Source organism: Natator depressus, chromosome 2, assembly GCF_965152275.1.
Source record: "Natator depressus isolate rNatDep1 chromosome 2, rNatDep2.hap1, whole genome shotgun sequence".
NCBI lineage: Eukaryota > Metazoa > Chordata > Testudines > Cheloniidae > Natator > Natator depressus.
This window is the reverse complement of record NC_134235.1, coordinates 68,594,416-68,607,046: the sequence shown is the minus strand read 5'-3', so window position 1 is coordinate 68,607,046 and position 12,631 is coordinate 68,594,416. Positions and strand designations below refer to the sequence as shown.

The 12,631-nt window shown below is 47.2% G+C and overlaps 1 protein-coding gene across 2 annotated transcripts in view; it reads right to left on the bottom strand.

Annotated features, from left to right (window-relative positions):
* Window positions 1–887, bottom strand: part of RB1CC1 (RB1 inducible coiled-coil 1) — a 158,558-nt gene extending 157,671 nt beyond the window's left edge. For both annotated transcript variants that reach the window (XM_074944388.1, XM_074944389.1), the window contains exon 1: window positions 756–887. The gene's annotated coding sequence lies outside the window, so the exon portion shown is untranslated. The remainder of the gene's footprint in view (window positions 1–755) is intronic.
* Window positions 888–12,631: the final 11,744 nt, after the last annotated feature.

The following is a 12,631-nucleotide window of genomic DNA, read 5'->3' as shown; positions in this document are numbered from 1 at the left end:
GTACTAACAGTCACAAGAAAGAGCAGATGAACCCTAACCAAGGTAAAAAGAAAATTCAACTTGAGTGTACACTGTGTAGTTCATAGTTTGAAAGTATTATTCTTAAGAAGTAATGACAAGGAGAATCCAATGTGAAAAAGAGCAGTAGATAACATGTGATTCCTAGAAACTGGAAAACAGCAGAAACTGAAGATACAGCATGCTCGCAGACCTAACACTTCTTACAGGGTTTGACTGTTGTCAAAAGCGGGCACAGAAGCATGGACAGGCTGAGTCATTCCCTGTGGTAACTTCAGGGCGAATCCCCTTCCCGATTGCGGTGGGAAGGGAACACAGAGCACAGCCCCGCCCGGCCAGCCCCGCTCCCTCGCGCGCTGTTTACAAACAGCCTCTGCCAAGGTACGGGGCGGCCCCAGCCCTCCCCAAGGAGACGCTAGTCCTCGGGTCACTCTGAGGGCAGCCCCGCGTCCACCTTCACAGTGACCCCCCGAGGCAGGGGAGGGATCCCACCTCCACCCCCACTTGCTCTTTCTCTGCTGCGCCCAGCGGGTGTCAGCCGGCGCGCTACTGGGGACAGGCCCACGCAGCCCAGTGAGCCACTCACCCTCGCGCCCCACGAGCCTGCGAGGAGGGGGAGCCGCCACCCCGGGGGCAGGGCCTCGCCAGGCTCCCCCCACTAGCTCTTGCCTGGCTCCCCCGCCCCTCAGCGGTCAGGAGGGTGCTCTGGGGTCCCGCTCCCCCTGGGTGAGACTCACCCACAGCGGCGAGGCGGCCCCGCGCACCATCCTGCGGTGACCGGCAACAGCGGCTCCTCACTGCGGCTGGGTCCGGCCCATGGGCTCCGGACGCACCCAGCAGAGCGCGGTCGGGGGCTCCCTGAGGGGGCCTGGGAAAGCGCCAGACCCGGGGGAGGCGGTTGAGGGACTCTGGGCACCGCTCGAGCCCCGCCACCGTCCTCCTGGCGCAGCCGCTGCCGCTGTTTGTTATTGTCGTCACTCTCTTCCGGCGCAGTGCACGCTGGGTAAAGGAAAGCCGGGAGCGGGAGGGGAACCATAGAGAGGAGGCGGGCGCCGGACAGAGCGGAGCCGGAAGGAAGGAGAAGGCTGAGGGGAGGGGTCCCGGAGGATGCTGAAGAGCAGGCGGCCGGGCTCGGAGAAGCTGAGGGGGGAGAGTGGCATGCGCGTGCAATGGAGCGCCGCGCAGAGGGGGCAGCCGGGCTTGTGAGCGAGGTCCGGGGGCGGTGGCAAGAGGCTGGTTGTGGGACTGGGGGGCTATGGGGTATAGGACTGAGGCCCAGTGAGGGGGGGGGCTGTGGGACTGAGGCCCACGCACAGGGGGCCGCTGGGTATGTGAGTGAGGCGCCGGGGGGGAGAGAGAGACGAGAGTGGGTGTGTGTCTGAGGTCCAAGCCCCAGCCACTCCTACCCCATTTTGCGTGCTCAGGTAGAATTACCTCATGTGACACCAGTTCTCTTTTCTGCTGGCCTCCATAGCTACCCTACGTGATTGGGACTAAGTGGTATGTCTACAGTTGGAGCTGGGCACGTGATTACCAGCTTGTGTAGACATAAATAATAGCTGGCACAGGCAGCAGCTAGTGTCCTCACAGGCTAGCCATGGCAAGTAACCTGCCTGAAGCCAGTGGGTACGTGGTAAGGGCAGCTAGCCCAATCTGCCACCCAGCACTGTCCCTTCTACCCCAGCTGTGCCAGGGGTGCAATTTAAGGGGAGGCGGGGCGGGAGACACCCTTGAGCTTCATACAGGAGGTGTGGGATCTCCCAGGTGGAGCTGTTAGCTACAGCACAGCATTAGTGTGAAATGTAAGTTCTGCAGGGGAGATGTGCCCCTGGGGCAGGGAGTCAGTATTTTGTTTACAAACAGTGGCAGGGTGATTAAGATAAGAAAGGGCTGGTGATTAAATTAAATGTCTGGAAGTCTAGCCTGTAAAACAGGAATACCTGGGGGGGAGGGGGAGGAGGAGGTGTATTTTTGAGAGAGCATACGGGACTCTGAAAGAATACAGACAAGCCCTCTGAGCCATGGTTACATTCAGAAAAGGAGGCAATTTGGGGGTGTAGGTGAAAAGAAGGGGACAAAACCAAGGGAAAGGATAGCAGTAGTACAGAGAAATTCCCGTGCTACCTGTGGTACTTATGTAGCCCCATCACCATAGTATTTGAGTCCTCACAAGGTCTAAAAAACAGGAGTGTTTGTGGCACCTTAGAGACTAACAAATTTATTTGAACATAAGCTTCTCTAAGGTGCCACAAGTACTCCTGTTCTTTTTGCGAATACAGACTAACATGGCTGCTACTCTGAAACAAGGTCTAAACTATTTCTCCTCACAGCCTCTCAGTGAGGTGAAGCAGTGGTGTTATCCCCATTGCATGGATGGGGCACTGCGGCACACACAGACTAAAGGCCAGATTTTCAAAAGTATTTAGATCCCTAGTGGGATTTTCAAAAGCACCTAGAAGGTTAGGTTTCAGAGTGATAGCCGTGTTAGTCTGTATCAGCAATTGATGAGGTGGGTTCTAGCCCATGAAAGCTTATGTCCAAATAAATTTGTTAATCTCTAAGGTACTACAAGGACGACTCGTTGTTTTAGAAGGTTAGGTGCTTTGTAAATGCCATTAGATGCCTATCTGCATCTTTGGGCACAGGCGCCAACTTTTGTTGGTGCCAGTTGGTGCTCGCGCCCCTGGCCCTGCACCTGCCCCTGCCCCAAATCTGCCCCTCCCTGCCCCTATTGGATCCCTCCCCAAATCTCTGCCCCAGCCCCGCCTCCTCCCCCCTCCCTCCCAGGCTTGCCTCAAGAAACAGCTGTTTCGCAGCACAAGCGCTGGGAGGGAGGGGGGAGAAGCAGGACCCAGCGGCGCGCTCAGGGGAGGAGGCGGAGGTGAGCTGTAGTGGGGCGGGAAGGTGCTGGTGGGTGCAGAGCACGCACCAATTTTTTCTCATGGGAGCTCCAGCCGTGGAGCACCCACGGGGTCGGCGCCTATGTCTTTGGGTGCCTAAAAGGTTTTGAAATTCTGTCCTTAAGGTATTGGCCTGAAGTCATACAAGAAGTCCATGGAGGGAGTAGAACCCAGGTTCTCAGGGCTAGCACCCTATTCCAGCAGACCAGCCTCTCTCTCTCCTGCATGTTGCAACAAAAGAGGATTCTGATAGATGGGAGCAAAACCAAGGTGGCCAGTTCTCTGAGACTCCAGCAAACGGTCCAAGGAGGTTGGGATGGATGTCACTATTGACATCATGAAAAGCAGCACAGAGGTCAGGAAGGCTGGAGAATGAGAGTCAGATGAGAGGAGATCACTTAAGTCCCAAAGGGAGGCAGGTTCTGTCCCATGCTTGGTTGTAGAGCTATGGTTGCTGTGCAATTTTACATTTTAACTGAAAACCATTTTGTCGTCATTTTTTGTTCTGAGTTTGAGAAAAGGAGAGAATCAGAAAGTGTCATAAAAGTATCAGATGTGTTTATGCCTCAAATTTTTAGGGTTTCAGCTGTATCCAGGCCAATTCCAGAACAAAGAACAGAAATTTTATCCACAGAGTCCATAAAGTCGATGATTATTGTCCTTATATGTATTATTCACTGGGCACCCTCTGATTGCTCAGCACTGTTCAGAATATGCCAGAAAATGTAGCATATTGTGTATGCTAATGTGTATAAAATGTGTATTTCTGGATAAGATGGGGCTCAAATATTTAAGTATGAAGTATATAGTTATTACTCATATGTTAATATTTGAGTGGAGGCACTGATGGCAATAAGAATTTTACTGGATTAAGGACTAGAAGATTTGATCCTACAACTTTCTTTCAAGGGGAAGAGCTGCCCAGAGCTCGTGTGCCTGTTAATTTTCCTTTCCTGCCTGCAGTGGCCCTGATATACCTCAGTTTTTTTTTTCTCAATTTTAAATGTTGAATTTTCTTGGTCTTTGGTTTTAAATATTCTCCTGTGAGAACTGCAACTCCATCACTGTAGTGTTGTGTTTAAGAGCCTTTTTGAAAATAACTAGACTTTAAATCAGTGGTAGGAACCTGCAGCCCATCAGGCTAATCTGCTGACAGGCTGCAAGACAGTGTTTACTTTGGCCGTCCGCAGGCACGGCTGCTCGCAGTTCCCAGTGGCCGCGGTTCGCTGTTCCTGGCCAATGGGAGCTGCGGGAAGCAGCGCAGGCTGCAGGGACGTGCTGGCGCTGCTTCCCACAGCTCCCATTGGCTGTGAACAGCGAACCGCGGCCACTGGAAGCTGCAGGCGGCCGTGCCTGCGGATGGCCACTGTAAACACTGTCTCATGGCCTGCCAGCAGATTACCCTGATGGGCCGCAGGTTCCCACCACTGATTTAAATAGAAGTAAAAGCAGTGTTGCCAACTCATGATTTTGTCATGAGTCTCATGATAATTATTGTTTTCCTTAAAGCCCCAGCTCCTGGAGTCAAGTGAAGGCTGAAATCATCACATATCCATTTTTAAAGAAAAATTTAAGTTTCTAGCCCTTGTGGAGAAAGCTTCAAAATATGATCACAGTGCACCCTAAAGGCTCAAAAAGCAGAAGGCAAATTAAAAAACCCCCAGATCTATTATTTTTACATAATCTCATGAGTTAAAACCAATCTCATGATTTTTGGTGAGACTGATTCATGGTTTTTGAACATTTGGGATTAGCAATACTGTGACTTGTCACTTTCACTCCTATTTAATGTCAGTTTCTAGTCTATTATTTGTAGTGGGGTAGCAAACCCTACAGCCCCAGGCAGGGGCAGTATAAACTCACAGGGCCTTGCTCTAGTAGGATGTTTCCAAAGTTATATGATCTATTCCAAGCTTGGTGAATTGCAAATAAGTGATAGAAAGTCATCTAGATTTTTCTACAAGTATTTTATTTTTTGTATTCAAGAGTTAGTAAAAAAGTAAGAATATATATTAAAATTTTAAGTCTAACCAGTATCCGTTAAGTCACTTGACAGAAGATGTGAGAACATGTTAGTATTAGAGCTGAGTGGGTCTAACATTTATTTAATTCTCTTTTTTAATATAGGAATTAGAGACAGTGCTCCTATCAGCTAATTTCTAAATTTTTATCTTCAAGAAAACCTAGCGTTTTCAGGTGCCTCTGGAATCATGGTTAAAGTTGCCCCCCCCCCCGAAAAAAAAATCTGAAATGGCGCCCCTGTGGTGCGCTACTGTTTTTAATCCTCTGGCTCAGTGAGAGATAGCACCTGTATGACTACACAAGCTGGGAATTGCATCCGCAGCTCCACGTGAAGCTACAGCCTTAGACTCACGGCCCCACTCCAACTCAACAAGAGCCAATCCTGCTGTGTTCAATATTTCTCACCATTCCTCCTTTTGGTTATCTTTGTCCCTACCCAGTTCTCTGCTGTAGCACTGCCCTCCCTCTCTATTTCCTCCTCCTACCTTTTCCTTTGCTTTATAAAAACTACACTATTCTACTGAAGTAACCCAGTTCAATACAGTATCAGTATAGTAATTAGGTCTATTACCACAGCATAATGTAGCCTTTTCCCAAATCTTCCGCTGCTCTCTGTCTAGCACTCCTTTTCCAAAGCCTCCACCCTATAAATCTAGTCTTTTTCTCCTCCTGCATCTCTAGTTATTCTATACCTTATTAACAGTGTTATTGTACACATATATGGGTTTTGTACCACTTCCCACAGACTAATCTTTAGGCCAGGCATAGCCTAATGCTGCTGGGTGTTCTGAAGCTTTAAGAGTTTCATGGCTGGATAGCTATTACTGCTTGGCAAAAGGCTTCCTCCCTTTCTCTCCACAGTCCAGCTATTTCTAGGCAGGGAAGAAAAAGAAAGCTGCAGTGGTTGACACTATCAACTGGCAGGGTGTAGGAGGCACTCCTGGAAGCAGTGATGTCTTCTGGAAAGCACAGGTATTAGTGCCTACATTGCCTCTTGCTGCTCACAAGCCTGTCCAGGTGTACATATGACCACAAAGACAGGTGTCCTTAAGAGTAGCTTCTGGATTTTGGATCCAGTTCATGATACAGTCAGTTCTAGGTTATGAGAACATTACATTGACTACTGGTGGAATATCAAATCGGGTGAATTACAGCACACCTAACATCTAGCTAGTGAAAAAACTTCACCCTTGAGTTGATGGTCAGCAATAATGGGGTCAAGATTAACAACCTAAACAAAACAAATTATAAAGCTCTTGATTAATTTAAGAGGCAGAGTTCCAGCCCTATCACATTTTAATTTCCTGCTTGTGATTGATGTTTTCACTCATTAGTATCCTTGCTGTGGCCCTGAGCCATGAGGTCAGTGGGGCTTTACTTGGTCACAGGAGTCCACCTGCCTAGAGTCACTTGCAAAACTGGGGCCTGCTGTAGTTCCAGATATCGTTCCAAGACGGAACAGAACTCAGACTAACTACTCTTTTTCCAGTGAGTGAACTAATCCTTGCTGTATTACACATATCATGCCAGACAGTAAGCCAGTAATATGTAGTAATTGTAGATGTATAACATCTTCCTCAACGTTTTTAGCCAGTGCTCTGAACCTGAATCAGAGAACTCTATAAATACTACACAGTTCTCTAATGTTGTAAAACTGGCTGCCTACATAAACATGAGTATATTTTGGAAACTGATACCCTGGATATCTGGTACCTCTGCAAGAAATGGCTGGATTCAGTGAGGATTAAGACATCTGTTTTTCAGTTTTATAAAGCATATCATACCTTTCCTCTCACAGAAGCACAAATGGAAAACTACTAACTAATAAACACTCATGGGAATACATGCTGTGGTAACAGCTTCCCTCCCCATCCAATTTTTTCACATTTACTCTGTTTGCTCCCCCCACCACACCATGGAAAACAGGGTAGCATTTGGCCCTTTATAGGTAGCAAGCAAACACTCACTCACTTTCTCATGTCAATATAGTGCTTGAACAGTGAGAAATGCTGACAATTCCAAAACCTGAAAGTGAAGATTTCATTAATGTCTGTCTTGTTCTCTCAGATTAAATCTAGCTCAGAAACTTCCTGTCCTGCCAGTAGTGTCATGTGTCAAGATGGGAAAAAGAGGCATTGATAGAACTGTAACGTAGACAATATGAAGAATATTTAATCAAGCATGTACTGTATATGTGGGGACTTGTGATAATGGCATCGTGCAATTCTGAAAAAACAGAACATTCTTATGTAAAAAGTTCATGATAAAGCATGTTGAGCTGGTTTATTCTTGGATCATTTCTTCATCTTGCTCAGGGTGTGGTGGCTTATGACTGGTTGGCACAGAAGCATCTAATTAGACTTTTTTCTTTTAAGATCCTGTCTCAAAGTTTGTTGTAAACTTGTACCACTTCTTGTATTAAAGGCAATGGTTACTGGTATTTATACTAATTTATACTGGCATATTTGTAAAACAGGATTAAACAGATTGGAGGTATGGGACACCTACAACTATGGGAAAAGTTGTAGTGCTATATTAATATTATATGTATCATTGATTAAACCAGTGGCTCTCAACATTTCCAGACTCCTGAAAGGGGTACAATAGTCTTTGTCTTGCGTACCCCCTCAAGTTACACCTCACTTAAAAACTGCTTGCTTACAAAATCAGGCATAAAAATTAGGGCTGTCAATTAATGGCAGTTAGCACAAGCAATTAACTCAAAACAAATTAACTTGATTAAAAAAATTGTGATTAATCACAGTTTTAATCACATTGTTAAACAATAATAGAACAATTTAAATTTACTGAAAAAATTGCTTACTTTCTCATTTTACCATATAAAATCAATTAGAATATAAACATTGTACTTCAGTGTATAGTATCTAGAGTAGTATAAACAAGTCATTGTGTGAAACTTTAATTTGTACTGACTTCACTAGTGCTTTTTATGTAGCCTATTGTAAAACTAAGCAAATATCTAGATGAGTTGATGTACCCCCTGGAAGGCATGTGTAACCCCAGGGGTATGCATATCCCTAGTCGAGAACCACTGGATTAAATCTTCATGCTCCTCTCCCCTCAACATTAGTGAAGGGGAACAGAGCCCTATGCAAGGGTGTGTGGATATGAGGAGTAAGTGGATCTGCTGCATGTTGCCTCTTCCCACCTGAAACCTCTTCTCCAAGCCTGTAAGGTTATGACTCTGTGTTGGCAAGCAGCAGGCTAAAGAAGAAGCCAGACTCATCAACATGCTCCCCTCAGAAACCCACAGAATCAGAATAGCAGTTTAGACTGGTGTTAACACCACTTCAAGGAATATTGACTCCTGCTCCACAATGTTATCCCCATCATGTTGTGATGGTGTTGATTATGCTCTTGGGAAACAGGAGATAGCTTCCTCATGAGTAATGGTGCTATGTTAGCCAAGGAAGAGTCAGCCAATACTGCTAATTGTCCTGCTGTACCGAAAGGACAGAAGACACTTGATACGGTTTTAATCAGGCCACAACTGTATTATTAGATGTCTAGGACTACCTGGCAGATAAGTGTTCAGTAACTCCATGTTCACTCAATAACCAACGAGGGGGCTTTTGCCAGCCCCACTTCTTTTTCAGTCTAGGTCCTTACCTGGGACCTTACCAAACACGCCCTCCCCTAGTACGAGGGTTAAGATGGGCTATAAGCAAAAGGTGTTAGCTCCCTGCTGAACCGTTCACAGGAGCCCCAAATGCCATCACTCCCTCTGCGCCCCGTTCTGTTCCTTTAACCAACACCTCCCTTTTAAGTCCTTTACCAAGCCATGCCTTCCCTCTGAAGTACCTGCACTGGACATCTGCCACATGGAGGAGCCAATTAGCTTGGCTGCCTTCCACACAACCTCAACCCAGTCTGGTTCCCAGATATCTCCCACTGCCCCCCTTTTATATTGGCCAACCACGTGTCTGCTCCCCAAATCTGACAGGTGAACCTCATCCCCCCCCAAATAACTCCATTGCCCGTATGCTATGCCAAGATCTTTGAGGATGCCAGTTGCTAATGACACCATGTACTGCAGCACAAGCTCTTCTGTAATGGGCCATATTGGTGACCAGCTTTCTAGATCTTGAAACCTCCCTCATAGCTCAGCCATGTGCCTAGAGCCACTGATCTCCGCACCACAAACAACATCATACACCAAGACTCCATAGCGCTAGCAGCATCTGCTCAGGTTCCTCGCTGGCTCCTGGTGCAAGCTCTCGAAATTTGTCACACTGAAAACAAGACAAGGCATCTGCTATGCCATTAGTCAACCACAGGCCCGTGCTTGAAAGAAAACCAGATGTTAAGATGTAAAAATTATAGCACAAATGCCCTCACTAACCTCAGAATCCCGTGTGATCTGGAAGTTTGGCTATTGTTGTCGCACCAGAAACACACCCTTTTATTAGCCAATTCTGGTTGCCAAATAACCATTGCAACCAAAATTGGAAAAAATCCAGGAAAATCATGTCACACGCTACCCCATTTTGCTTCCAGAGAGCAGGCCATTTTTAAGCACATCACCTAGCCTGGTAAAGCAGCCCAAAGCCCATACCCTCAAAGCATCCAAATGGATTTTCAAACCAGCCTCTAATATCCCTTCCTCCCTCAGTAAAGACACCCCATTAAATTGGGTCAGAAACTTCCCACACCTTCAAGTCCTCCTTTATCTCTCTAGTAACTCATATAAAATGGTGCAGCCTTGCTAGGTGTGCTGTGGCTGCCACCAGGGGAGCACAGAATGTCCACCCCAAGGCAACAACCCTTCAGGCAAAGTTAAGATGCCACGTAATAGACTGCAGCTCTTGGAGCGTGAGTTTCTTGGCTCCTACAGCTCTCTGAAACTTATCCTAAGGGAGCCACAATATGCCTGCCCTTGTGTCTAACTCAGTCCCTGGGTAAGTCAACGTCATGGAAGGGCCCTCTGGTTTTTTCCTGGTATGGGGTACCGCCAACTGTTTAGCTAGGGCCTGAAATGTGTTCAACAGGTGAACATAATCTTCCAACCCTGCCTGTCATGCAAACAAAAAATCATATAAATAATGCACTATATTACCTAGACCAGCTGCCTGCATCACTGTCCAGTACAACATTGTACTACATTTTTCAAATATTAAACAGGATACTGCACAGCCCTTGGGCGTCGCTGTGTCAAAATATAATTGTCCCTCAAAAGAAAAACCCAAAAGGTTGAAGTCCAACAGATGCACTGGCAGCAGTTGAAAAGTAGACTTGATATCACACATAGCCATTAGTGCCCCGAGCCACATGACCTAACCATACGCACGGCTTCATCAATGGATGAAGAAAGCATGGAACACAGAACCACCGGTCTTCATGGTTAACAGAGCTACCTCATGAGAATGAAAGGTGATGAATTAATTGGTATTCTCCTGGAGCCTTCTTGGGGACCAAGCCCAGGCAGGAAACCCACAAGTTCTCCATAGGTAATTGCTTGAATGGCCCTACTACTCTACCCTCATTTAATTCCTGTGTAATCTTTTTCTGTACAATATGGCTTATCCCTGCCACTAACTTCAAATTTTTTTGACATCGCATTAGTCCTAGTCCCCATAAAGGGGATCTGAAATCCCACAGTAAACCACTCCCACAAATATGACCCATCTGCTTTGTTAGGGTAATCTCCCAGGAGCTCCTTTAACACCTCCATTTTAACTGGCCTTTGTGCCCTTGCCCATCGCACTGCTTTCAGCTCCCCTGCTCACTGCCCCCCTTCCCCTGCTCATGTTCTGTCCCCCAAAACTGTGGCTGGCACTTGACCCTCCCCCAATCTTGTTTACCCCCCTGTGACCTTCCTCTACCTCTCAGGCAAGAATGGGCTGAATGGGCCCCAGAACATATTTTGCAAGCGTGCCTGAATGTACAGATGCTGTGAAAACAACCACCGTCATTAAATGCCCAGTAAATATCATTGTGTGACTCAGGCCCTTGCCAGACTTGCTGTGAAATGAACAGGCCACTATCTATGTGGGCTCCCAGTCTGCATAGCATCATCCACTCCAACCACAGCATAATGGTGTGGTATGTCCCACCAGACCTCCGTTTGTGCTGCCACCCTCAATCTAAACTGCTTGTCATAATTAAACCAAGACATGCCCCAGAACATGTCTTTCTGCCCACTTTAACATTTCCAGTCTGTTCAGTGGGGCCCAGGGAGTCACTCTGCCTCTCCGCTCGAGCCAGTACTCTACTCAGCACACTATTCTTAGAGTGCCCATGTTGGTTCATCCTTCTGGTTCCTTCTCCTGGTAACAGTAGCTCCTCCCCACCCTACGATCTCCCTGCCCTATGCATGGTCCTCCTATCTGTGATTCCCCCCTCCCCATGCATGCTCCTCCTTCCCCCATTAGTGATCCCTCTCCTCACTGATGCTCCCCTTCCCCAGTCTGTGATCCCACATCCCCATCTGTGATACCCCTCCGTTATGCACACTTCTCCCCGTCTCTCTCCCTGCATGCTCCCTCCCCTGTTTGTTATTTCCATGCCCCCACCCCTTCCCTGTGGTCGATAAGGGGCCAACAGTCCCCTTACATTCCCCCTTCCTAAAATTCTGCAAATGCCAGACACCAGCATATCCAGGTTCCATATTAACAACATTTACCAGCATCATGTTATATATAAAAAACATTAACAATTAACAAAAGAACATTTAACATATTTAATATTCCATATCCACTTCTTTGTACTATACTTGATAATATTCATTAAAACACTACACAGAACCAATAATATAACCACTCTTACTTCTCTGCTGCTGCTGCTGGCAGCAGCACTGCCTTCAGAACTGGGTGCTCAGCCAGCAGCCACCACTCTTTCCTCTCTGCCTTCAGAACTGGGCAGCTGGAGAGTAGCGACTGCTGGCCAGGTGCCCAGCTCTGAAGACAATGCCACTACCAGCAGCACAGAAGTAAGGGTAGCAATGGCATACCATGCATCCTTACTTCTGCGTAATGGTTGACCTTTGTGCTGGAAAGGGTGGCTACAGGGGTCTAAGACAAATTTGGGGTGGCCATAGCCCCCGCAAGTCCCCCGAGGCACTGTCCCTGATCCTGCTTCCGTCCCACCCTGAAATACCCACTCTATTTTTATCCTGCTATTATGGCAGTAGTTTCTTCACACACACCCAGAGAACCTCTTGCACCCCCCCAGGGAAGCATGACCACAGTTTGCATATTACTGACATAGTCAATTTAGGCACATCCAAATTGGTAGCAGCACTGGCAGGGGGTATCTAATACCAGTCTCTCCCGTGGTAAGACATCTTCCAGAGGACTGGGAAGGGGCAAAAATAGTGCCCATCTGTAGGATTCATAAAGGTTTATGCGCTTGGCAACATTCAGGGCACACCCGGAGTGTTGTGTAGGAGTAGTGCACGCACAGCTCCTTTCAAGGGCATCAACCTTGGAATCTCGCCAAGATGATACGAACCATGGGAAGCCTCCCAGGACTGGGCTCAAGGCTCGAGAGCAAGGAATGCGGTAGATAGAAATTGGTAAATAAGAATGTTAAACAAAGCCAGTGTATTCCTTTTATCTGTTGGAGAATGTAATGCGCGGGGAGAGAGAGAGAATAAAGGGGAAGGTGGAAAGCTGACAGGGAGAAGCCTGTTAGCAGAGACCAGCCTGCTTGCTTGCTAAAAGCTGTGTTCT